The sequence below is a fragment of the Oryzias latipes genome, chromosome 6 (assembly GCF_002234675.1).
Source record: "Oryzias latipes chromosome 6, ASM223467v1".
Lineage (NCBI taxonomy): Eukaryota > Metazoa > Chordata > Actinopteri > Beloniformes > Adrianichthyidae > Oryzias > Oryzias latipes.
In genome coordinates this window covers 1,589,378-1,616,349 of record NC_019864.2, presented here as the reverse complement: position 1 = coordinate 1,616,349, position 26,972 = coordinate 1,589,378, and the positions used below count along the sequence as shown (strand labels likewise).

Below are 26,972 nucleotides of genomic sequence, written 5' to 3'. Positions count from 1 at the left end.
ACATCTGTATTAAATGCTGCGGGGCGACTGAAATAAGCCAGGATGTAATTCCATTCAGAAAAAGCAGAGGATTACAGCTCTTTTGGCTTTGCGTTCTGCCTGAGCATACATCCCCCCAATCCTTCACAGAAAAACTATTTTATTCAAACAACCTGAACAGTAGAAATAAATCTCAGTGCACGACTCATTTCACCAGAGAGTTTGTCACTTGTCATAAAGAGAACTGTCTGTGTGGCTTTGCCGATTGAAGCCAGACTCTGTCTCATTCACACACTCAGATGTGGGATCTGCTGCACAGAGCACCGTAACCTTTATGTCCGGCAAGAGCAAACAGTCCACTTGGAAATAGCTGTTACAGAGCTTTGTGTTGGGCACAAATGTAACAACGGAATATGCGTACTTTTAAAAGCATGTGACATCTAACCCCAAAATCCAAGCTAATTAGTATAAGCGTGTCTAATGTGCAACACGGAGAGGAAAATGTATGAAATTAAAGTGTGAGCAAGTAAACAGGTGGCCAAGACGTTAAAAAATGATGAGTTGGCAAGTGTTCACACCAAAAGTGGCTTTGAAAGTGTGAATATCAGTGAGAGTTGTGTTGTTTTCTGTCACCACTAAAAAAAGATCAGCACACACATGAAAGCAATCTTGATGCATCACTAAAGAAATGGCCAGCTCCTCTCAGTGAGTAGTTCTCATCTGATGTTCCAGAAACGTTTAAATCCAGGATCTTAAGACGTTACGATCTAAAACATTCAACAGCATTCAATGCCAAGAGTAGAACCTACAGTCTCTTGCAACGTTTCTTACAAATGGAATAGATGTGATCTTGTGATTGATCCGAGCTTTGACCACAACATATCGCAAATTTATCGTTATCGTGATATCAACCTGTGCAATACGCAAAAGATATAAATGGTTACCTTAAACCTGCTAAAACAATCTTATGGCAGCTTGAAGTATTATACAAACCAAATAAATCCATTTATGCATTTGACCAATCAGATGGACTCCTTTACATCATTGACCAATCAGATGGACTCCTTTACATCATTGACCAATCAGATGGACTCCTTTACATCATTGACCAATCGGATGGACTCCTTTACATCATTGACCAATCAGATGGAGCCCTTTTATGTTAGATTTTTGTCTCCTATGTAGACGACGGTCATTTGGAGTGTAATTTAAGTTATGTTGACTCTTATTTAAATTAAACTGTTGCAGTGAAAAGGAAAAATAATTTTTTTGGTTGTTCATGTATCGCAAGTTATATCTTCATCACAATATTGATCACTAATATCGCAAATTGCAAGTTTTCTGTCTTAGCAGAGCTGGAAAGATCACAGAAGACAGTTCCCACCTGGCTCTAGACTGTTGGACCTGTTGCCCTCGGGAAGGCGCTATAGGTGCATCAGAGCAACGACAAACCGCCTTAAAAAAAGTTTTTTCCCTAAAGCCATAACCATCCTGAACTCACACACACACACACACACACACGTCTCTCTCTCTCTCTTTCTCCTCTCTCTCATTACGTGCAATATATTATGTGCTATATATCTCTGCTATCATGGCCACAGCAGTGTAATACCTACCTCACTGTGGAAGTAAAACTTTTCAGCTACATTTTAAATCGTACATTTTAGTACTTTTGTAAATTGTACATTTCTTTGTGAAATTACTTTTCTTATGCATGTCTGCACTGAACAGTGATCAGCTCTCATTTCACTGTAAGATGTGAATCTTACATGTGTATAGTGACAATAAAGGCATTCTATTCTATTGTTTTCTATTCTATTCCTTATATCGTGCAGCCTACTCAGAATTGAGTTTTTTTAAGAGTTTTAGGTTTGTTGTCAAATCATTGTGTAATTTCATAAAAAATGCATCTGTATAAATAAAAGTAGGGGTTGTACTAAAAAGATGGATGTCAAGCATTACTACAAAAATCAGTTTTAAAGATAAATTAATGGCGCATACTGTAAATGAAAAAAAGTAAAAGTTTCAAATGCCCCAAAAGTACTAAGGGTTAAAGTCAAAGGTCGTAACACACATTTAAGCCACTTTGTCTGGGCCTTCTGTTCACAAGTTATAGAAGGATGGGGGGATGACCAGCAGATTGGTGAGGTATCTGAGCAATGTTTATTTTGGATTGCTGCATTACGGTGAAGGGAGCTGAGTTATTCTCAGTCTCCAGTCAATCCTGCGCTCACCAATGTCCACAAACTGAATGGAAGGGTTCAAAAGTACAAGCGGCAGAAACAAGCTTACTTTACAGGAGGGCTGGGGTCTCCCTTTAGAGATCGATACAGAGCTCAGCCATCTGGCAGCAACCTGGAGAGTAAAACCGCTACTCCTCCACGCAGAGAGGAGCCAGTTCAGGTGGTCTGGACATCTGCTGAGAATGCCACTCCTAGTGAGGTCTTACAGGCAGCTGGGAGGAAGCAGATCGCAGGAAAGTAGGAGAAATGGGAAATCTTCGCTGGCTATGGAAGAGCGTGTGGACATCTGTTCTGAGAGGCTGAACCAGGACAAGCATTTGATCATGTTTAGATGGTTGAAGGGACTCAAAAGGATTTTTGAGAAAAGCAAACCTACATGGTTAATGTTGCAAAAAAAGGAACTGCGAGCTAGAGAAAAATACCAAAAGGGTTGGCGGTGCATTTCAGTCTGATGTCAAAACACCCTGACACAGCAGCAGTGTGCGAGAAGCTGGAGGTGAGACTTGGCTCCACAAAGCTAACCAAAGTGTCTAAAGTGTGTTTAACCGCCGAACAGACCAAAAGACATGGATGTGACAAAAGCATTCTGGGAACTATTTCGGATGGATGTGTGTTTGTGAAGGGACAGATGTTCATTTTATCTTTCCGCAGTCTTTTGCGAGTGCACATCAAACTCCTTCAATGAACGATTATAATTTTGCATCAACTTGAAAGGAAAACACACATTTTCACAATTGGAAGTAAATCCAGCCTATATCCTGAGGAAGATCAAAGCAGCAAAGCGGTTGGCTTCTTCTGCTGAAACGTCTCAAGCTGCTGCCCTTTTTCTTTTGTCCAGAACCAACACACATCTGTGACTGCACTAATTGGAGGCCGTGCCGCTTTTATGGAAATGATGGGAAAATCTAAGTATGTAATTAGAAGCAACATTGTGCACAGAACTAGTTTTGTACCGACTTGTTTGTTGAACTGTCACCCAAAATGAATTAATTTCAGTGAACAGTGGTTTCAGAAAAGCGTGCATTAACAAGCCGCGGCTCACAGTGTGGGACTCGCCCCTCAGTGACCCCTAATGAGCCAGCAGCCTGCTGCCAGAGGCAGGCCGAGCTGCCTCACTTGTAATGAGCTGCTGTTTTGCTACAGGCCCTTCAGATGAGCCATGGAGCTGTCATTCGCACCGCAGGACACGAGCGGCTCCAGCTCACCATGCAATTCTGTGGCGGTTTTAAGGACAATGCCTGCCGTTGGTGATGCCTCGCTGTTACAGTTTGACTCCAGCGTGCATGACTTGACATGTTTATTTCCCATGTTTCTCGTGCTGTGAGAAAAGCAGTTTTTGGAGGAAAATAATTGAAGTTGAACACCGATACGCCTCTGTCATTGTGCTGCAGCTGCTCTTTACTGACAGCGAGGTTTGTTTACTTTTTTGTTGGCATCCAACCAACAGTAAAGAACTGTAGAATTGAAATTCTTTTAATTTAATTTAATCTGACAAGCTAAAGGATAAAAGTTCAGAAAATATTCCAACCTTTAAACGAGTTTCAGAGGCAGATTCTAATCCATCTGGTGATTCTTTCACTTCAGAACAAAACTCCATTGATCGCGCATATGCCAGGGAAGTTGACTATAAAACAGCAGATAAACACAAAAAATACAAATAAAATAAAAATATTCTGCTAAATAAAAGTATAAACGTTGTTTTTGTTGAGCTGAAACCAAATATCCCACATTTACAAAGCAGTTTCAGATTATTCAGACAATACAGTAAAAAAATGAAGTTTTTTTTCCCCCTCTTGTTGTTGCTTTTACCAGGTTGCAGAATGGGACAAAACTAATATGCATGCTGTCAGTCTGATTCAGTCCCACTTGGTTTTCGATGTTTATCAGACGGGAAGCACCGCGCTCGGTCGGTGCAGGCAGGAGGCTGGAGCCTGATGCGCAGAAAGTTGGAACTCCACCGTGTCTCCGGCGGGCTGTGCGCGGCTGGATTAGAGCCGCTGGCCGGGACAGCTCATCAGTCTAACCACGTGGTCTCACTTTTTGAGTCCGAGCATCACTTCACACCCCCTCCCCCCAGCCCCCCCGCGACGCATGTCATCAGCACTCACCTCTGCGTCAGCCGCGTGCGCGCTCAGGGGGAAAGCTGCGCAGGGAGGCGCGTTTTCGTGCAGCTCTGGTCTGGTTCTCCGTCTCCTCCGCTCACGGAGGCATCGGCTCGGGCGCTCTGCGTCTTCGCGCAGGAGACCTCCTTCTCCTCCTCCTCCCGCCTCGCGCTCCGGCTCGCCTTGTTCCTGTGGGCTCTCACTGACGGCAAACTTTTGGAAGGACGCGGAGCATTTCCATCCGCACGAGTCGCATCTGCTCGCTCGCGAAGGTAGCGCGGCTGTGCGCCACAGTCTCTCCTCTGCTCTGCTCCTCCCGGCAGCAGACGGGCAGGAGGGCGGTGCGATCGGGTTGGTGCGCTCCAGTGGTGCATGCGTGGCACGGAGCGCCACGGATTCACCTGTCATCACAAGTCAAGGCGCATCCCTGTTAGGGCAGATACTAGAGAGGGTTTAAAGGCTGTGACCCCCAACCCCACAGACTTTCATATAGGAACCCTATCTCTGCTCCAGCCTACAAACCTCTACTTATTCGGGATGAACACTTTATTTTTGTTTCTGTTAGTACACTCTCAAAACACGTGGGTTATTTCCTAACCCCATTCTTGGGTCATTCATGTTGGAATATATTATTGGGTCACTTTTTGGAGCAATATAAATTTTGGGGGGATTAAATTGGTTTCATTTTAACCAAATTTGTGTTTTTTTCATTCAGTTTATATAAACCAGAAAAACGTTTGTCTATTTTGAGCTTGTAGTTGGATTAAAAACAACCAAACTTGGAATATTTTTATTGTGGAGTTTTTAGTGTGTTAGTCTCCCAATTCATTCTGTCCAAACGTGTATGTGCAAAATTACAGACCAATAAGAAGTTGGAGGGTTTTATCCTGCCAAGTCGTTCAAAGCCCTTTTGTATGTTGACGGGGAGATAACAGGGAGTGAAACTCAACCAGCTTTCATTTTAACAGTGGCTTTGTTGAAGTGTTTTTGAGAGGCTCTGCATCACATGAGGAACATTTTGATTCCAGCTCTGAAACACATTCATTTGAGACAGAGAAGCTGTCAGTTGAATCCAAAAAATGTCAGAAGTTTAGTTAGTTTAGGCTGATGTTATTCACAGATATTTACGTGTAACCAAACACAAAAACTGACGTAAATTCACGTTACCCACACGTAATACGTGCAGCCAAGATCCACATTGCTTCATTGGCTGCACATATTTGAGTGCACCTATGAAGCTAAATGTTGATCTTGATTGTTGGTATTTAAAGTTAAAGTCCCATTAGCTGTGATGCACCTTAGATTTGTTTTCTGCAGTGGGGTACAGACACAGCTGCACTCAGGAACCATTTTGTGTATATCAAACCTGACCATAACCCTTTCTCAGGGTCAGTACGGCTAAGAAATAAGTTCAGCACTTAGAAAATTACATGTAGTCACTTTCTTAAGTAAAAAAAAAAATTAAAAAAAGAGAGACAAAGCAGATGACCTGACAAAGGACAATGAACAGAAATGAAAACAGCTGTGGAGGATTAACATGGACCTGAAGTGACTGCAAGAGACAACAGAACATGACCAAAAACACAAGACTAGAGTGCACAATCCTCACACGCAGCGGCAAGCTTTAGGTGTTTAGTAGATGCTGGTCTTTTATGAGGTTCTGTTTGTGCCAAAAATATGTTTTTGTGTCCACTGTCTATGTCTTTGGTCCACTGTCTATGTCTACTGAACGAGTTCATTAAACATTGGTTCATGCGTTATGTTTAAAACTTTGCATTTGTCTTTGTTATTGTCGTTTCCCCATGTCGTCTCATTACAACGTCAGAAAAGTCCTTAGCAACTGTTGCTAGTGTTGTTAGCTAAGTCGTTTCCCCATGTCGTGTCGTTAGATCTTGGCGCTTTTCAAATTTTGCCAAAGTCGTCAGACAAGTCCTTTGTAAATTGTTTCTTGTACTACCGCGAAAGAAAAAAAAGTTTATCAAAGGAGGCGCTAGCGTTAACCATGACAAACACTTTTTGAAAATAAACTTTATTGATATTTACAGATGTTTTCATATCTGTTAAAGTTTTTTTATGAGTCTGTTTTTCTGTTATTTCCTTTGTCCTATTTTAGCTTCTTTATGGGTTTAGTCATGTTTAAGTTTATTCATTTATTAAATGTTTAGGTTTCTGCCACCAAGTCTGGTCTCCTGCATTTTGGGTCGTACACCTCTAGGTCCTGACAGATCACAAAATATAAGCTTTAAAAAAGACTTCTGATGAAAGACAGAAATTACCAAAACAGATTTGGCTCCTAATTCAGCTACATTTAAGAAGTGTAAAAGGTAATATATGTTTTGTTTCACATCACGGAAAAATGAAGCAAAAAAAGGATTTTTCAGAATAAGAAAATAAAAGAAATGAACATTTTATTGATAGCTAACTCTTTTCAATTGTATACATCCTCTTTTTCTGTATTTTAATGTTTGTTTGTTTTTTGTAAAAGCTTACCTTCAACCGATTTAAACACAAAGAAAAAAGTGAACATACAAAGTCCCAGAGAGACCCGTGACGATATAATTCAAATCTGAAGGCAAGAGAAGTGGATGTAGTACTTTTGAGGAATCTCCCGGTGTTGTTCCGGTCTGGGTGGGCACTGTGGCGATGTTCCGGTGGCCGGGCTGGCTCCTGGTATGAAAGGATTCCCAGATACTGTTTCCTCACAGCAGAGCTAAGCCATACTTGTTTATTTATTTATTTATTTATTTATTTATTCTTTTACAGTTACATAGTCATATTTCATTGTACGTGGGAGCCATGGGTCATGTGGTTTAATGGAGGGGAGTGGGAAGGGTGAAGGGTGGGTTGGGGTTTTTATTGTAATGTTGTGTGTTTACTGTTTTTAGTGTTAAAGCGCTTCGAGCTGCACAAAGTGCATGAGAAGCGCTATTTTATAAATAAAGTTTGATTTGATTTGATTTGATTCAGAGATTTGAAGGCACTTCTATGTTACGTCAATGTCATTAATAATATTGTGGTTTTTCTAAAATGCTTAGAAGTTACATTTTGCATCGATTGCATACGTGAAAAGCCTTTTTATAATAGGTGTAAACTTCAAATTACATAGTGCAGTGTTTTTCAACCAGTGTGCCATGGAAAATTACTAATTTCCACTGATCTAAAAACATTTATCATCACCATAATATCAGCTCTGTGTTAATCAAAATAGACTCAGGTTTCACACTGAGTAGTTGGCCATCAGCTTTGTTGAGTTCTTCAATATAAATGCACCGGGTCTCTCAGCATCTTCTCTGTCTTTCACAAGGAGGGCGAGAAAACTTTTGACAGTTGCTCCTCCCACACGCGGCAGCGGAATTGTCATGTTTCTAAACACACTTGGTACAAGGGTCGAGCAGCGAATTTGATGAGTTAAAGGACAAAAATCTGATGCGTCAATCGCGTTCAATGTAAACAGACAATTGTTTAAATGAAGCATGCAGAGGAAGGGGGGGGGGGGGGGTCAATCCATGGCACACGTCTGTGCAGAAGCGGGGCTGGTTATCCGTAAGAATCACGGATCATCCGTGCACCCCTAGCTTCTAGGCGGGATCCAGTGTCAGACTGTGTAAAAGGTGAATAAAATAATGAAGCTCAGAGACGAGAGTCTGTCCGGCATCAGCACCACTGCATTCACTACAACTCCCATGATGCATTGGAGTAATGTGACAGCATCTCCACCATCCAAAAAAATGCTTCTTAGGTTAAGTGGTTTCTCTAAATTGTCCCTAGGTGTGAATGTTAGAGTGCATGGGTGTGTGAATGTGGCCCTGCTCCAGGGGCCCCGTGACCCAGAAAGGGACAAAACTGGTTTAAAAGATGAATTAACATTTAAAAGGAATTATATTTGGTTTTTGGGAGGTTTACGTGAAACTACATTTTAATAAACTGACGGGAAAAACAATATTCTTGTTCAAATATTCAACTAATTTAGTTAGAAACTTCTATTGAAAACTATTGCAATTTTTAGGAAAAACAGCTGCAACTTCAAATTTTATTTGCCTCAATTATTACAAAATGCTTGTGAGATCGTGGAAGGACTGTAGATCAATACAGACCACAAAGTTTCACTTTTTTTCATTTTTGGTTGCTGATGTGCCACAGGATTTCTGTGAAGAAAAGAGTGTACCTTGGCTTAAAAAAAAGTTGAAAAACACTAGCAGAATGCATCTTTGTGTAAACGAAAAGGGATTTCAGTCTAAAATACTTCAACAATACAGATCTGCAATAACAGTCGTGTTTTGTGCGGCAGAACATTTTCTGGGTTTCACCAAACAGGCTTTGTGGAATCTCAAGGCATCTCAAAAGCAGCACCACCACTGTCAACCTAAGCAGGCAGGAAGGAGCGATAAAGAGAGTCAGTTAGTTATCTTTGGGTAAATACCTAAATGAACACCCAAAAATGGCAAGAAGCATATCTGAGACATGCTTGCTGGAGTTTAAAACGTTTAGCTGCAGATAGATCAACCAGGTCAGTTTATGCTACAAACTACAACTGTGTTCGGTCAGTAAAGGGTTCTTGCTGAGCTGTGCTTCAAAGGTTTCAAGCTTAGATTATTAGTAGTAACAGAAATCTTAATCCCAAAACTCATCACCAGACAATTTATTAAATAACATCTGAACTGAGTCATTTCACAGTTTACTACAACAGCGACAATACGTTTGTTAGGTCTATTTCCAGAAAACAGATGGAACATCTTGGTGTTAATGAGTAGAATCAGCGTATTTGAGAATTGACAAATGTTAAACTCCCATTCTGATCGTCTTTTGATCTATTATCAAAGCATTCCCAGTGGTTTTTTCAATTTTGCCCGAATTGAAAACCTGCGTCGCTTTCTAGGACATAGTTTCTGCAGAGCGGCAGGAGTTCATTAGAAACTCATCTTTGAGTTGTGGTCAGCACCGTTGGCACAGAGCAACAACGCCCCCCCACCTGTCACCCAGAACTGAGGTAACTGTTTACATGCACTCCCACTAGCTTACTGCCCCTCCTATCCCCAACATAACATTACTAGTGCATTAAAAATCATGAGTAGTATTGAAGCTATACAGTCATCCAGTTCAGATCCAGATTCCAGATCAGATACAGTCAATGGTAAAGACTTAAAGATGTACAGTGGTCTCTCGTTCATTACAAGTATTTGTTCTAAAAATAACCTATGATAGGTGAAAACCAAAAAGTAGGTACAGATGTATAGTATACAGATGTTTTAAGGCAGCAAAAACCCTTACTATACACTTTATATACTTTTCTCAGACAGACCTAGACATTTTTACATGTATCTCTCTCTCTGATAAGTCCAGTATTAAAGAATGAAAACAACGATCTGATAGTGATAGAAGATTTATGAAAATGTGGCAAGGAGATTGGTTGACAAGGTCAACAGCCAATCAGGACTCAGAACACAATGTGCTTAAAAAAAAACTGTATTGCATTGAAAAAAAATCCGCGAAACAGCGAGACCACGAAAGGTGAACCGTCATATGACGAAGGAAAACTGTACTGTGATAACCAACTGTCTCAAAATCACTGGGCCCCCATAAGTCTTGTATTCTTTGAAAGATCTTTGGAAAGGAAACTTCCATAGTGGGCACAGACACTTAAAGAGGCTCCTTTGATGGCAGCTTACACTCCAGCTGAGGTCATATTTGGGCTAAGCTCTTTCAATGCATATTCAAATCTTAATCACAAATACCCTGGCATGCATAATTAAGTGGAGTACTTAGTGTGTTATTATAAAAAGGAAACTTAATGTGACCGCAAAATAACATTAAGCAGGATTCTGGGAAAAATTAGCATATCCCTGCACATAATCATGATGGGAGCTTATCCCATATGGAACACTGTTTTCATGTCCCAAATGAAAAGGCTGTGCCACCTGAATAATATAGGGGTGTAAATATGCATAAAAATGGCCACATCATTACAATAAGCAGTGTGCCACTGCTGATGTAATCATATCTGTGGTGGGGATGAAATACAACCTCACCTGGGCATTGTTCACTGTATTCCAATAATTTCTTGAAATAAATCACATGAGAGTCATGAGTGGTGAAGGCGAGTGTGGGGTGCTTCAGGCTGATAACAGCACAGGTTTGAATATTTAGGTTCTGCATATTTCTTTTTTTTCCCCTGCAGACTTCTGCTGGAACACAGGATACATTTATTTGCCTCTACTTTAACAAATGCCAGTTCTTCTAATTTACAAAAAAAGAAAGAAGATAATTTGTGAAGGGCCTACGTTAACCGTCAGGTTAGGGACAATGGTGGCTCTTAAAAGCTGAAAATCTATGAAACAAATAAAATCGACAAAGAAAACATTTGATTCAATGAAAATACAAACAAAAAATGTAAAAAAAATATATAAATGGAAGTTTAGGGATTACCTGTTTTGGTGTGAAGGAATTATCGCATATATGGAGTTTAACAATCTGAAGCAGTAGACAAACTTTTTCTGATAACAAAACGCACAAAAATGTAACTGTGTAACCCTAAAGTTGTGGAAAACATTGTCTAAATTAATAATAACATTTTTCCTTTTAATTTATTTTTGTGCTTTTTTCTTTCGAGCTATCTGACCTCTTAGTGGCAGTGTTCAAGTATCTTCCTGATTCAACTTACCGTTTTCTCAGCAGTATAAGGTTTCTCAAAAGCCTTTTTCACGTGTTGCAAACAAGGTTGGGAGTTACAGGTACATGGTAAATCTTCTTTTAAAGGAACTCATTCCTCTGAATATTTTTAAATCTATGGGACTTTACTGGGTACTTACATGGTACTTTTTGTGTATACTCTGTACTTACATGGTACTTACTGTGTATTTATATGGTACTATTTGGTTCATACCTATGTGGTACATACTGGGTATTTATAATATTCTTACTGGGTATTTACATGTTGTGCAAAGGTGTCTTTTATGGTACTTACCACATGTAAGAACAAGGTAAGTACAAATAAAGTACCTTGACCTTTAGGTCTGCACTCGCTGCATGTTTCATGGTATTTACCATGAATTTACCACAGAAACTACCCCTTAAGTACACTGAAACTGTAACTGTAAAAGAAAGTCAGCCCTATTTCCACTCTATTACATATGGTACTTTCAGTCGTAAATGCTGGGTATGTACACGTATTACCTTCCTGTCCAGTGTACATACACACTTGGTCTTCTGACCTCACCACATGAGACAATGCTAACTTGTTGGTAAGGGTAAAGTAACTGCATTGTAAAAACATATTCTGGCCTGATTACTTCTTGTAACATGAGGCAAATGTAAAGAGAAACAAGACAGCAGTGAAAACAACAATCTTTAATATGATACATGTCTGCAGCATACAAAGTGTCATCACAATGAAACATGTTTTAAGTACAAAACAGTACAAAGGAGCATTCCAAAAAACACATTATTGGCCTGAGGGTCGTGTTTTTTGTCCGTCCAAATTCTTTCAGCAGAGTTTGGTAACGGTGCAGGACTTCTTCAGGGTTTGTAACTGCAAGAAAATTCACAATAAAAGCTCAAATGAAAATAACAAGCATGACGACTTTGGTGAAATACAAAATAAATTGTACTTATTTAATCATTTCTGTAATGAGTTTGATAAATCTCTGTGTATTCTTTATCGCTTTGACTGTAATGCTTGAAATTGATCAATTATCCTCTTTTATAAACATGATAATAAATTATTCAAAACTTAACTTTTTTTAAATATTGTTCTAAAAATGAACTTGTTTTAATATATAATGTCAGGAAAATATGTGAAACAACAAGGCTAAATATTTACTTTTAATACTAAAAACACCCCGAGTGTGTGTTTTTGTTAAGTAGGTCGGGGCGAGTAAAGTTGCAAATTCCCAGCGCACTTGAATGCAGCACAACTACCCCCAAAGTGAACGTGCATTAATCCGGAGAGCCTCGAGGGCGCGCAACAGTTTGAATTTCTCTTCATCTGACAGGTAAGCCAGTGTTTTTGTTATTTTAAATATTGGAGAAATTACCGTATATGTAAATATTTAAACTGATCAAACTTTATAAAGAAGCTCACCACTTGATTTCAAGCCGCTATCTCTGTGTTTGAAACATGTCGTAAGAGCATGTCTACGTTACTGCAATAATTTCAGTTATTTCAAAATGTTTAAATTTTCAAAGTTTGTAATGAAAATCTACAAACGTTGTTACTTACCAGGAGAGAGGCACCTGTAAAACAAGCACGTAGCCTAAATGATAAAGTCTGTTGTTCTGTGCTCTTTTGACTGAGCGCACGTCTTTCTGGGAAAATCAAAGAAAGGCGTTTATTTAAAAGAATGATGACGTACTTCCGTCTTTTTACCGCTTTAGATCAGCTATGGTGAAGAAGACGTCCCAGACGAATCCGCGAATCCGACAGGAGAGTAAGCAAAAGTAAGTTAATTCCTCCAAGTGGACATATTATTTACATTAATGAAGAGTTTAACTGCATTTTCTTTTCTTTCTCCGTTTTTATTTTATTTTTATTTATTTATTTATTTTCAAATATGATAGAGACAACAATACCACCCAAAAGTGAATGTAACTGTTTGAAAATTAAAACATATTTTTGTGAATAACTGCGTTTGAATTTGAAATTGCCTATTTATTTCTTTTTCCTTTTCTTTTACACTGCCATGTTATTCATGCTAATGCAAATTGTAGGTGCGAATAATATTTATAAAGAAGAAATACATACAGCAATTGGCAATTAAAACATTACTTTTGTCATTCTTTGTCTAAACAAATTAGATTTTTTTATGGCAATTTTGACTTTTTTTCTTTGATTTCTTTTTTGTTCTTGTTTATATAACTAAAATTTAAAGTTGTGAATAATCTATCATGTTTATAAATGAGGATAATTGATTAATTTCAAGCATTACATTCAAAGCGATAAAGAATACACAGAGATTTATCAAACTCATAATAGAAATGATTAAATAAGTACAATTTATTTTGTATTTCATCAAAGTCGTTATGCTTTTTATGTTCATTTGAGCTTTTATTGTGAATTTTCTTGCAGTTACAAACCCTGAAGAAGTCCTGCACTGTTACCAAACTCTGCTGAAAGAATTTGGATGGACAAAAAGCACGACCCTCAGGCCAATAATTTGTTTTTTGGAATGCTCCTTTGTACTGTTTTGTGTCATGGCGTCGTAGACGTAGCAGACCCAGATGCTGAAACCCGGAAGAAAACTCACAGCAAGGATGACTTTAAATGGATTTATTTTACCAGAGGTAAATAAGTTTCTGAGGGGATGTGGACGTATTTCCTCCGTGGATTGAACTTGGTGTTTCCTTTGAGCTGATGCAGATGAAGGGGAGGGGGCGACACGAGGACGCGTCGAACTGTGGATCCAGAGGGAGCGAGGCTTGGGCGCTGAGGACAGCGGGACCGGCTTGAGGTAAGGCGTGGACGCCGAGGACGGCGGAAACCAGCTTGGAACGAGGCGTGGATGCCGAGGACGGCAGGACCAGCGTGGAGGGGAGGAACCAGCGTGACCAAGGTAGGAACCTGAAGGTGAGCACAAGATGTGTGTATGGAGACAAGATAAACTTAGCTGAGACTAAGAGGCCAGGCATAAGCACCGGAGTGAGTATAACAAACTGGCGTAGAATTCTGGTGAGAGCTCCCTTATGAAGACCGGCAGGATGATGAGAAGATGAGGATCAGCTGGTTCCAATCAGCAAGGTGGTGAGAGCTGTAGGAGGGGGGGAGGTGAACTGACAGGCACCGTGACAGTACCCCCCCCTCAACGACCGCCTCCAGGCGGTCCAGGACGGCGGTCAGGGTGGGCCCTGAAAAAGTCGTCCAGGAGGGAACGGTCCAGGATCATGGAGCGGGAGATCCAGGAGCGCTCCTCCGGACCGTAACCCTCCCAGTCCACCAAGTACTGGTGACCACGGCCCCGGCGGCGAATGTCCAGAATACGAGAGACCGTAAAGGCAGGCGCGCCGTCAATGAGCCGGGCGGGTGGTGGGGAAGCGGACGGCGGGCACAAGGAGCTTTCCTGAAAGGGCTTGATCTGGGAAACATGGAACGAGGGATGAATCTTTAAAGCAGCCGGGAGCCGTAGTTTAACACAGGAAGGATTGATGATTTCGTCAATGATGTAAGGACCAATGTAACGGGGTGCTAGCTTGCGTGAGGTGACCTGAAGGGGTATGTTCCTGGAGGAAAGCCAAACCTTTTGCCCAGGTTGGTAATTTGGGGCCGCTCTCCTACGACGGTTAGCCAGACGGCAGTTGCTCTCCCGAGTGCGCAGAAGGGCAGCTTTAGCTTGGCGCCAGATACGCTGGATACGTTGCAGATGATGCTGCACAGAGGGAACGGCCAAATCTAACTCCTGTGAGGGGAACAGCGGAGGTGAATAACCAAGGGATATTTCGAATGGTGATAAACCGGTGGCAGAGGAGGGATGGTTATTGTGAGCGTATTCAATCCATACTAGGAACTTGGACCAGGTGGAGGGATTCTGGGCAGCCAGGCAACGGAGGGCAGCTTCCAGCTCCTGATTAGCACGCTCCGCTTGGCCGTTAGACTGGGGGTGATAACCTGAGGAGAGGCTAACGGTAGCACCCAGGGCGGAGCAAAAGGTTCTCCAGACCTGGGACACAAATTGAGGTCCCCGGTCTGAAACTATGTCCTTGGGGATCCCGTGGTTTCTGAAAACCTGATGGACCAGGATGTCCGCCATTTCAGCGGCGGTGGGGAGTTTAGGTAATGGAATGAACTGAGCCGCTTTAGAGAAGCGATCAACGACTGTAAGGATGACAGTGTTGCCTTGTGACGGAGGCAACCCTGTGACGAAATCTAGGGCAATATGGGACCAAGGGCGAGTAGCGATGGGCAAAGGGTGAAGTAAACCAGCCGGAGGCAAATTGGAAGATTTGGATCTGGCGCAAATATCACAAGCGGCGATAAACTCCCTGACATCCCGTTCTAGGGTGGGCCAGAAAAACCTGCGCTTAATGAGACTGAGCGTTCTTTGGACACCCCCATGACAAGAAACACGAGAAGTGTGACCCCAAACCAGAACGTCCGAACGCAGAGAGGAAGGCACGTATAGAGTGTTAGCGGGGGGAGGAGGATGATCGGGTTCCTCATCCTGAGCCTGCAGGACCCGCGTTTCGATATCCCACGTGAGATTACCGACCACGCAGGTGGGTGGAATAATGGGAGTGGCCTCCTCAAGGTCATGATTACTGTGGATGCGAGATAACGCATCGGGTTTGACGTTCCTACTTCCGGGTCGATAAGTAATGATGAATGAAAACCGATCAAAAAAGAGGCACCAGCGGGCCTGACGGGAGTTTAGGCGTTTGGCAGAACGGAGGTAAGCGAGATTTTTATGATCCGTCCAAACTATGAAAGGGTGCTCCGCCCCCTCGAGCCAATGACGCCATTCCTCCAGAGCTAACTTTATGGCAAGGAGTTCGCGGTTCCCAACGTCATAGTTCCGTTCCGCAGGTGACAGTTTACGTGAAAAGAAAGCGCAGGGTTTGAGTTTCCCTGAGGAAACCTCACGTTGGGAAAGAACGGCTCCTACTCCGGTATCGGAGGCGTCAACCTCTACGATAAACTGACGTTGGGGGTCAGGTTGGATCAGGATGGGAGCTGAGATGAACATCCCCTTGAGTTTATCGAAGGCGGCCTGGGCCTCTGGGTTCCAAACAAAAGGTGTATTAACAGACGTAAGTTGAGTGAGTGGGGCGGCGAGACTGCTGTAGTTGCGTATGAATCTACGGTAAAAATTGGCAAATCCGAGAAAACGTTGTAACTGTTTACGTGAATCGGGAGGTTCCCAGTTGGCGACAGCGGAAACCTTGGCTGGATCGGGGCGGATGTTGCCAGCCTCAATAATGAACCCAAGAAAAGACACGGTAGATACGTGAAAGTCGCACTTTTCAGCCTTTACAAAGAGTCGATTTTCAAGAAGACGCTCAAGGACCTGACGAACATGGTGGATGTGGAGATCGTGATTGGGTGAATAAATGAGAATATCGTCAAGATAGACGAAGACAAACCTATTAAGGAAGTCTCGGAGGACGTCATTAACTAGGTGTTGGAAGACTGCAGGGGCATTGGTGAGCCCAAAGGGCATCACCGGGTATTCAAAATGACCAAGGGGGGTGTTGAAAGCAGTCTTCCATTCGTCCCCCTCCTTCATACGGACTAGATGGTACGCATTACGGAGATCCAATTTAGTGAATACACGCGCTTCCTGAACGGTGTCCAAGGCGGAGCTGATGAGAGGCAAAGAATATTTATTCTTAACTGTGATCTGGTTTAATTCTCGGTAGTCGATGCATGGCCGAAGGGTCTTATCTTTCTTCTGGACAAAGAAAAAACCTGCACCAACGGGGGACGAAGAAGGACGAATGTGACCCGAGGAAAGAGATTCATGGATGTACTTTTCCATGGAGAGTTTTTCAGGACCTGACAGATTGAATAATCGTCCCTTGGGGAGAGTGGCCCCGTTTAATAGCTCGATGGAGCAATCATAAGGTCGGTGCGGAGGTAGAGCTCCTGCCTTGCTTTTACTGAAAACAGTCCTGAGATCATGATAACATGAGGGTACCTTGGAGAGGTCAATATCATCAGGTGCTGGCTCCAGATTGGGAGAAACTGATGGTACTGCGGAGCGGAGGCAGTTGGCAAGGCAATGGGTGCTCCAGTTAGTTATGTGAAGATTCACCCAATCGAACTGGGGATTGTGACTGCGGAGCCATGGGAAGCCTAAGATAACAGGAGATTGAAGCGTTTGAGTAATATAGAATTGCATGACTTCATGATGGTTACCAGAGGTGACAAGTTGCACGGGTCTGGTGCGGTGAGTGATTCGAGTGAGCAGCTGACCACCTAGTCCAGCTGCCTTGACAGGATGATCCAGCGGTTCTGTGGGGAGACTGAGTTTGGACACTAAGTGACTGTCAATAAAACTTTGTTCAGCTCCGGAGTCTATGAGGGCTTGGCATACATGAACATGAGACTGGTGACATAGCTTGACAGGTAAATAAAGAAAGTTATTTTCCTGAATAACAGTGGAGGAACCCTCCCGCGGCCTGTCTTCTAGCGGGGGGCTTTGGAGTTTAAACGTAAGGAGCACTGCTGCACATGGTGCCCAGAATGTCCACAATAGAAACAGGTACCTTCTACCTGGCGTCTGCGGCGTTCCGCCGGTGTGAGTTTAGAATGTCCGATCTGCATGGGTTCCTCAGAGGAGCAGGTGACGTGTTCACGAGAGACGGAAGGAGATTCTGGCATGGGGGTTTTAGACACGGGGTTATTTACAGTTTTCCTCTCAGTATGTGCTCTTTCTACCTGACGCTCGCGGAGTCGTACGTCAGAGCGAAGAGCTGCAGTAACGAGCTCCTCGAACGTTCTGGCTTCAGACTGAGAACAGAGATGGTCTTTGATCTGGTTGTTAAGTGATCGATAGAAAACCCCTTTTAGGGCAACGTCCGGCCATCCAGCTTCCACAGCTAGTATTCGAAAGTCAATTAAATGTTCACTTACAGATCGGCTGTGTTGCCTTAATCCTAGAAGGTGGCGCGTCGCCTCCTCTGTCTTGCGGGGTTGATCAAAGACCAGCTGAAATTCACCTAAGAAACGCTCGAAAGAAATCTGAGAAATGGGGTTAGCAGTTAGAAAGGCCTGAGCCCATTTGAGCGCTTTGCCTCTGAGGGAGTTAACTATGAGGGTGATCTTGCTGTGGTCAGCTTGGTAATATCGCGGAGCCTGCTGAAAAATAAGTCTGCATTGAAGAAGGAAACCCCCACATGATTCAACGTCCCCCTGAAAAAACTCCGGTTGAAGCCGGAAATTTTCAGGAATCCCAGAGGCAGCGGATATGTCCAAGCTCCCGGCTGTAGGGGCTGCAATGTTGATATTAGCATTAGCTGGATATTGTCCGATTGAATTCATCTGGGCTTGAGAAATTATTCTCAGGCGACGAGAAAGGTCCTCCTGAATAGCGGTGACCCGGGTGATGGTACTGTAGAGGAGGTCCAGAAACAGTCCGTGCTGGATGACGGTCTGACGTAGATCTTCCGGGTCAGCTGGGTCTGGGTATTGGCCAGTTTGTTCTGTCATGGCGTCGTAGACGTAGCAGACCCAGATGCTGGAACCCGGAAGAAAACTCACAGCAAGGATGACTTTAAATGGATTTATTTTACCAGAGGTAAATAAGTTTCTGAGGGGATGTGGACGTATTTCCTCCGTGGATTGAACTTGGTGTTTCCTTTGAGCTGATGCAGATGAAGGGGAGGGGGCGACACGAGGACGCGTCGAACTGTGGATCCAGAGGGAGCGAGGCTTGGGCGCTGAGGACAGCGGGACCGGCTTGAGGTAAGGCGTGGACGCCGAGGACGGCGGAAACCAGCTTGGAACGAGGCGTGGATGCCGAGGACGGCAGGACCAGCGTGGAGGGGAGGAACCAGCGTGACCAAGGTAGGAACCTGAAGGTGAGCACAAGATGTGGTAAGTATGGAGACAAGATAAACTTAGCTGAGACTAAGAGGCCAGGCATAAGCACCGGAGTGAGTATAACAAACTGGCGTAGAATTCTGGTGAGAGCTCCCTTATGAAGACCGGCAGGATGATGAGAAGATGAGGATCAGCTGGTTCCAATCAGCAAGGTGGTGAGAGCTGTAGGAGGGGGGGAGGTGAACTGACAGGCACCGTGACAGTTTTGTACTTAAAACATGTTTCATTGTGGTGACACTGTATGCTGCAGACATGAATCATATTAAAGATTGTTGTTTTCACTGCTGTCTTGTTTCTCTTTACATTTGCCTCATGTTACAAGAAGTAGGAATATGTTTTTACAATGCAGTTGTTTGACCTTTACCAACAAGTTAGCATTGTCTCATTTGGTGAGGTCAGAAGACCAAGTGTGTATGTACACTGGACAGGAAGGTAACACGTGTACATACCCAGCATTTACGACTGAAAGAACCATGTAATAGAGTGGAAATAGGACTGACTTTCTTTTACAGTACAGTTTCATTGTACTTAAGGGGTAAGTACCAAGTAATATTCAAGTGAACATACCCAGTATTTAGTAATGAAAATACCATGTAGTTGAGTGGAAATAGGGCTGACTTTCTTTTACAGTACAGTTTCAGTGTACTTAAGGGGTAGTTTCTGTGGTAAATTCATGGTAAATACCATGAAACATGCAGCGAGTGCAGACCTAACGGTCAAGGTACTTTATTTGTACTTACCTTGTTCTTACATGTGGTAAGTACCATAAAAGACACCTTTGCACAACATGTAAATACCCAGTAAGAATATTATAAATACCCAGTATGTACCACATAGGTATGAACCAAATAGTACCATATAAATACACAGTAAGTACCATGTAAGTACAGAGTAGACACAGAAAGTACCATGAAAGTACCCAGTAAAGTCCCATAGAAAGTACCATGTAAACACACTGTAAGTACCCCGTAAATTCCATAAAAAGTACCATGTAATTACCCTGAACGTACCCAGTAGTTACTCAATAAGTACCATGTAAATACCACTTAAGTACACTGTAAGTACTGTACTGTAAAAGAAAGCGTTACCCTTAGTTTTTACTTGGGATGGGTACCAAACAGAAACTCTATTCCATGTTGCTGCCAGCAACATATTGTAGCGACCTGGGGGTTAGCTCCACCTTCAGCCCCTAAGGCTCATGGGAAGTGGGGAGTTTTGGGGTAAAACCTGAAGTGCGAGTGTTGTGAACTGAAGTGACCTCCATGCTGTTTGGGCTGTTTGGGTGTGCTGGAATAAACGGGCTTGTTGCTTAAAAGCAGATATTGCCTCACTCACTGTTTCTTCCAACCTGAGACTGTCCGGGGTCGTGCGCTGTATGGGGCACGGACAGCTCTCCAATAAAGCCTCTTCATGAGCCGATTGGTGTTTGCTACCCCGCTGAAGTGACGGTCCGGCTGGATCGTTACAATATAAAAACACGGATTGCAGTGCTTTTTAGCTGGCTCAGATAAGAACGAGTTAAGTGGTTTTTACAGAGGCTAATGTACGTAGCATCGGCTAAAATGCTATCGGTAAAGCGGGTCAAAGTTCTGCAGAACCTAACAGCAATGGATTCTAGCTCAGCAACCTGATGGATCGGAGTGATGTGTACAAAGCTCTGAAAAAAGGCCAACATCGTGGCGATGACCGTTACTGGTTTACTTCCATGTGTGTGAGAATGTGTGGCTGCAGCTCCAGTGCAAAAGGGATTTCCCTGGATCTCAACACCATGGAGACCTGCCACCCGCTCCCCAGGAGAAAGGAGACGGATAAACCAGCGATCCTCATCAGGTTTGTGAATCAAAAACATTAGCTAGCTCTGATGAACCAAAGGAAGAATCTGGAAGGATCTACTGTTTATCTAAACGACCATCTGACCAGGAGGAATGCTGAAATCACCAAACATGCCAGGCTTCTCAGGAAGTGAAGCAGATTGACAACACTTGGGTTAAAGGCTGCAGGATTTACGTCAAACCACTCGGTCCACCGGACCGGTCCAAGGTTCCTGTTGTTAACACCATGAAGGATTTGGAGAAGTATTTGATCATGGACGTCTGAACCAACATGCAGTAATAAATCAAAGAATCAAATAATTTCAAGAAAAATTGAAAACCGGATAAACATAAATCATGTAATAAAATGGTTACGGTAGAACAGGGGTGGGATTATATAAATTCGCTTTCTTCCACTCCCTTTCAAGCAATATTTATTAATATGTCTAATTATCCTAAGTTTGATTTGTCGTTGTATGAATTTATGACTGATGATTGTATTGTTTTGTGTATTCTTATTTGATTGCTTGAAATAAACCATTTCAAATCAAACCCTTGTGCTATCTTAGATGACCCCCCCTTCCATTGACGTGTTCTCCCTACCATGACAAAGGTGGATAAAGGTGGAAAGATTTCATGTAATCCATGGACACCAGTGAAGATCACAAATCATTGAAGAAAAAAGGTTCAGAGCACTGTCTAGTGGGTCTAGATGACCCAACTCCCAATGTCAAAGTGCCTAGGATAGCACAAGGGTTAAAAGTACTGGAGAAGCTACATCAATCAATGTTAAAAAAATAAAAAGCACTTTACTTCCTAAATCATACCTTTAGAAAGTTATTGGTTAAGGCACATTCATTCCTTTTTTTATACTGAAATATATTTTGTTGTGGAAATCCGACAATGTTTATTTATTTCAGTCAGACAACTCATGCAGTAAAAAATATCTATTTTTACATTATTTAAGTTGGCATTCATATTCTTTTCGTTTGGCATAAGGCTACGTACAATTCCATGAGACAAGATTTCCATAAAACCTTTGGGTAATAACTACCCCCAACACCAAAGATCATCAAGAATAAAGAAAATTTAAATGTATAATCAGTGTGTAATAAGATGAAGTGTGTTTCAGAGGCATTCCACATTCAGACTTACAAGTATGACTGCTATGTGTGACCCGACACTTTTGACCGTTGGGCCGCTCCCGTTCGAGTACAGCGCCACAAAGGGAACATACTGTCTAGATAGAAGAGAAAAGAGCCAAGAAAATTGAATGTGGAGCCCACGTCCGCAAAACGCTGTAGGGAACTATAATTTGGGAACCAAACTGTAAGATGGCACTTAGACTACGTTCACACTGCAGGCTGAAACGACCCAATTCCGAATTTTTTGCCCCTAAGCGGCCCAATTCCGATCTTTTCATGACAGTCTGAATGACACAGATCCGATCTTTTCAATTGCGACCCAGGCCCCGTGGGTTTGCCGTCCTGATTCCGAATTGTAGCCGTTCTTTTCAATTGCGACCGCCGTCTGACCGGCCAGGCGACTTGATTCCGAACTGTACGTCATCGACACGCAACAAACGTCATCATTTTGCGTTAAAGTAGGCGGGAACGAGAACGTAAACATCAACCATGGTGGACGATGCTGCTGAGACCAGTCAGTGGAAGAGAAGGGAGGTCACTGATTGGATTGATATTTGGGGTGATCGCTCTATTCAGGCCAAATTCCAGGGCTCTTATCGCAACTGGGCGGTTTTTGAAAAAAATTCCAGATAAATGGCAGAGCGTGGTGTTGAACTTTTCCCGCGACAACTTTTTTTTCTTTCTCCCCTTCCCGAACGTGGTCAGAAGCGCGGGGGACCCGAGGCGATCCTCCTCCTCCTCCCTGTTCTGATCCTTAGATTCTCCAGAACGTCCTCCGTAACACACAACATGAATGCGCGCCCACACTGCCCCCCCCCCCCCCCCCCCATTCTCTATCGCGGCACGCGCTTGCACACACACACACGCGGGGGCGCGGCCCCAACACATACACATTCCTCTTCCACTACAGTGGGTACAGACGATCCCGACTCCAATGCCTTCTTAAAATGAGAAGATTGTAATTATGCTGCTCCTTCGTGAAAATAAATTTAATATTACAAAAAGAGCTCCGCTTTTGACAACACTGTTGTTGACATGACATCCATTGTTAACGTTGGCTCCGCAAACAACAAGTGACGTCGTTCACCGTTGAGTATTCTTCTGGCTTCTGCGCATGCGGGTCTCGTTTGGGTCGTGTCACGGTCACACTGGAGATCACAAAAGTTCGGGTTTACTTGGAAATGTGAACGGTCTAGCAAACAATTCGGATTTTTTCAAAAAATCTGAATTGAGCATTAAGCCCTGCAGTGTGAACGTAGCCTAACTTAACATCCAATCCGATGCTTCCACTGGCATACTATGACATGCTTAAGTAACATCTATTAATTCGTACCTTCCATCTAAGTATTAAGAACAAGCTTAACGGCCATAATTTCGATGCCTCCATCTGGCATACAAATAATACGAGTTTAAGAAACCTCCAAATTCGAGCTCCATTGCATACTATAATACAAACTTAAGACGTCCTAAATTTGAGGCTTCCACCTGGCAAATGCAGTTTTCAAACATCTATAATCCAAGAATTTACATTTATTCTGCTGCTGACATATTGGTTGATTCAATATAGAAGTCTCATTGGAATGCAGAAGAGGCCCACCTCCCCATCACTTTCAGTGCAGAAATAGGTACCGTATTTTCACGACCATAGGGCGAACCGGATGTTAGGGCGCGGTCTCAGTCACTGGGGATTTTTCCGTCTTTGACACACACAAAAGGCGCACCGGGTGTTAAGGCGCGGGCACGTTAACGCCCCGTTCAGAACCTCAGCGCTTCTACAGTGGGTTAATAAAACATCCAGTCTCTGATTATTATAGATTATATTATATTATTCTCTGATTATATTATATTATTATCTTGTTACTGTTCTCCCTAACTGATCACAAACTGAATGGTCGCTCACTTGCAGCGCTCTTGTCTCCCTTCCTCCTTACAAGCGCTAAACACACAGCACACACACACAGACTCTGCTGTGTGCCGTCTACTTTCTTCCTTTCTATGCGCTAGAAAACGGCGCTGCTTTCAGCACACACACAGAGACACACACACAGACTTGCGGGTCTCCTTTCTTCATGTGCGCTGGCGAAAACCTGCTCCTTTCAGCACACACACAGAGACACACACACAGAACTGCGCCAATCTGTCTCTGCATTTCTCCTTTGCGCTAGCGAAAGCAGCAGTTTAAAGCAGTGGGCCAGCTGCTTCTCTGCTCACTCCTCCTGTACTGAAATATTTGAAGGTTATGAGGTAGAAGGAGCATAGAAGGCTTTAAAATGTAGATAGTTGCACTGCAGTCAGGTTCCACTTGGCCTTCACGTCTCTCTCCCTCCCTCACTCCATCCTCTTCTACGACCCACAACTACACAATAGGCGCACCGGCTCATAGGGCGCCCCCTGCTGGCGGAAGAAAATTTATGACTTTTAAGTGCGCCTTATAGTCGTGAAAATACGGTACTTGGAGTGCAGTCGTCGTTGCGGCACCAGAACAAGGAGTGCAGGGGCAACGATATCATCCGCCAGAAATGGAAGTCCTGACCGGGGAGTAGGGGGTCGATGCATAGATAAAGACAAAAGCAGTATTATTCTTGGCAATGATTATATAAATACCTTAGAAACTGATCAGTTTTTTTGAATGCTTGAGATAAAGCGAATAAAAGTGCTTTTAAAGAACAAATCTGAGAAATTGAAATCAAGTAGTGAGTTTAAGGAGAAGGTCCTATTTGTATATTCATCACACCATAGAAAACCTCAAGAAGCACAGCTTCCCACAGAGAATCGATAGTGAAATATGGAACCTGCATGTAATATTAACCCCAAAAATGTTATATGCACCAATGGTAAGAGAGAAGTAACCTTTGTCATTCCCGGAGGGACGCACCATTAGAAGGCCATCGAGGAGCAGGCGAATACAAGAGTATCCAAGGACTAAGGAGAATACGTAGATGAGGAAGGTCGACATGTCACGTAGCAATGGACGGCAGCTCGGCTGGTTTAGATGCTTTGTATTTGATATCAGTGGTTTTCAAATAGGTGGACAACAAGAGCACAGATAACTTATACAATAATTAGTAAAGGGGTGGCTGGATACTGCAAATGAAGAACAATTGAGATTGATGAGGGATCATATGTTCTGACTAAATTTAAAATGGCTGAACCTCATGCATTTAGAGGCGGATGACAACAAATCTTTAAATGGAGGTACTTGTAGTTGAGTGTCATCTGCTTAAAAGCAGGGCCATGACTGAGGATTGGCTTGCGACACAAATTTTTTACTCTTGAAACTGAAGCTAGAGAGCATCAGTGAAATCGTTTCTACAGCCAGGATCAAATTAGCTCGCAATGTAAAGTTATTTAAACACTAAACCATGTCAACCGATGACGCATTAACTATTTATCATCGCACTTCTTAAAAACAACCTTTGTAATAATCTCCACGGCTGAATTCTCTCAGAACCGCATGATCCGTGAATGGACCATTAGAGCTTTGGATTTGGGTTCAACATCCTAGATTTTTGGCGGCCGGACTGTCGCAATGAGATGTGACAAGAGTGGCCTGATTTACAAAGGAGGCAGATGACTTTTAAGGTCAGCTCCAGGTTTTTATTTGCTGGTTTCACACCTTGGCCACACAGCTCACATATGCCCTCCTTCACACTGAGCTCCTTCTATTTTATGGGCTCCAGTTAATTGGCTGGCCACGCCCAGGAAGGAAGCCACATTTTAAAAAAAACATTTCAAATAATTACAACAAAAGATAGAAATGTCTTGTAAATAATACAGTTAAAGTCCTGCAGATAAAGACATACATAAACAAACAACTGAAATCCATACAACAAAAATGTATATACAAAAAAATCCAAATTCTTTCCACTTCCTGTGCCCAACTATTAAACAGGAAGTAAAGGCCTTGGCCACCATTTTGTTCCTTGGGCAACAGGAAGAGAAGGTGAGAAACATTACAAAAATCAAAGAAGTCTTAAACATTTGGTGATTATGCATTATGTGTCTAAAGGTGATGAGTTATGACAGACCGGTGACAAGTAGATAAACTACTTTGTCACACACACCCCCCCTTAAAAGCCGTTACTCGTCAGAGTCACGGGACAAAAAGTCTGCCACTTTATTCTGGTGTCCCGACTTGTACTTGACGTGAAAACAAAATGGCTGGAGAGATAAATACCATCTGGTGATTCTAGCATTGGTGTCTTTCATCCTATGAATCCACTGAGAAGCACGATGGTCAGTCTCAAGAATAAACTGTTTACCAATGAGGTAATATCTTAAACAATCAAGAGCCCATTTAATAGCTAATGCTTCTTTTTCAATGGTTGAATACCTCATCTCTCTCGGAAATAGCTTCCTGCTGATATACTGCACCGGAAATTGATGCCCCTCTCGCCCTTGCAGTAACACCGCACCCAATCCTACTCCTGATGCATCCGTCTGAACTGTAAATGGCAGAGTGAAATCTGGACCTTGCAAACGGGTTCTTGACAGAGACAGATCATTGAATGCTTTTTCAGACTCGGGGTTCCATCTGACTTTCACTGGGCTGGATTTGTCATGTCAGTGAGAATGGCTGATCTGGATGAAAAGTCTGGAATAAGTCGGCGGTACCAACCCACTAATCCCAAAAACGATCTAAGCCTTCTCTTTGTGTTAGGTAGAGGCGCAGCTAAAACCGCGTCTACTTTACCCACCTGAGGGTGAATCTTACCCCCTCCTATTACGTAGCCCAAGTACTCAACCTGAGTTTTTGCTATTTTACATTTTCTTGCATTTATCACCAGCCCTGCATTCTGAATCCGTTGGAATATGTCTGATAAGTGCTGGACGTGTTCATCCCAACACCGGCTGAAGACAACAATGTCATCAATGTAGGCCGCTGCATAGTCCTCCGCTCCTCTCAACCCTTCATCCACCAACCTCTGGAATGTTGCAGGCGCTCCGTGCAGACCAAATGGCATTACTCTGAACCTGAAGAGACCAGTAGGAACTCTGAATGTGGTCAGATCTTTTGAGTCTTCTGATAGAGGGACTTGCCAGTACCCTTTACAAAGGTCCAAAGTTGTGAGAAATGTGGCATTTCGCAGGCGCTCAATCAGTTCATCCACCCTAGGCATAGGATAGGAGTCAAAAGCAGAAACAGCGTTCAACTTTGAGAAGTT

At 42.8% G+C, this 26,972-nt stretch overlaps 1 protein-coding gene and 1 long non-coding RNA gene across 3 annotated transcripts in view; both read right to left on the bottom strand.

The window, feature by feature from the left end:
* The window catches only part of mgat4c (MGAT4 family member C), a 181,773-nt gene extending 175,569 nt beyond the window's left edge, over positions 1–6,204 (bottom strand). The window contains exon 1 of one of the 2 annotated variants that reach the window (XM_020701581.2): positions 4,331–6,204. The gene's annotated coding sequence lies outside the window, so the exon portion shown is untranslated. The remainder of the gene's footprint in view (positions 1–4,330) is intronic. The other variant, XM_020701582.2, reaches the window with a different exon arrangement.
* Positions 6,205–18,517: 12,313 nt separating this feature from the next.
* LOC111947502 lies at positions 18,518–19,053 on the bottom strand. The gene is made up of 2 exons (XR_002873362.1): positions 18,901–19,053; positions 18,518–18,823 (listed from the first exon to the last, which is right to left on the bottom strand). It is a non-coding gene; the product is annotated as an uncharacterized LOC111947502 (long non-coding RNA).
* Between the last annotated feature and the right edge of the window lie 7,919 nt (positions 19,054–26,972).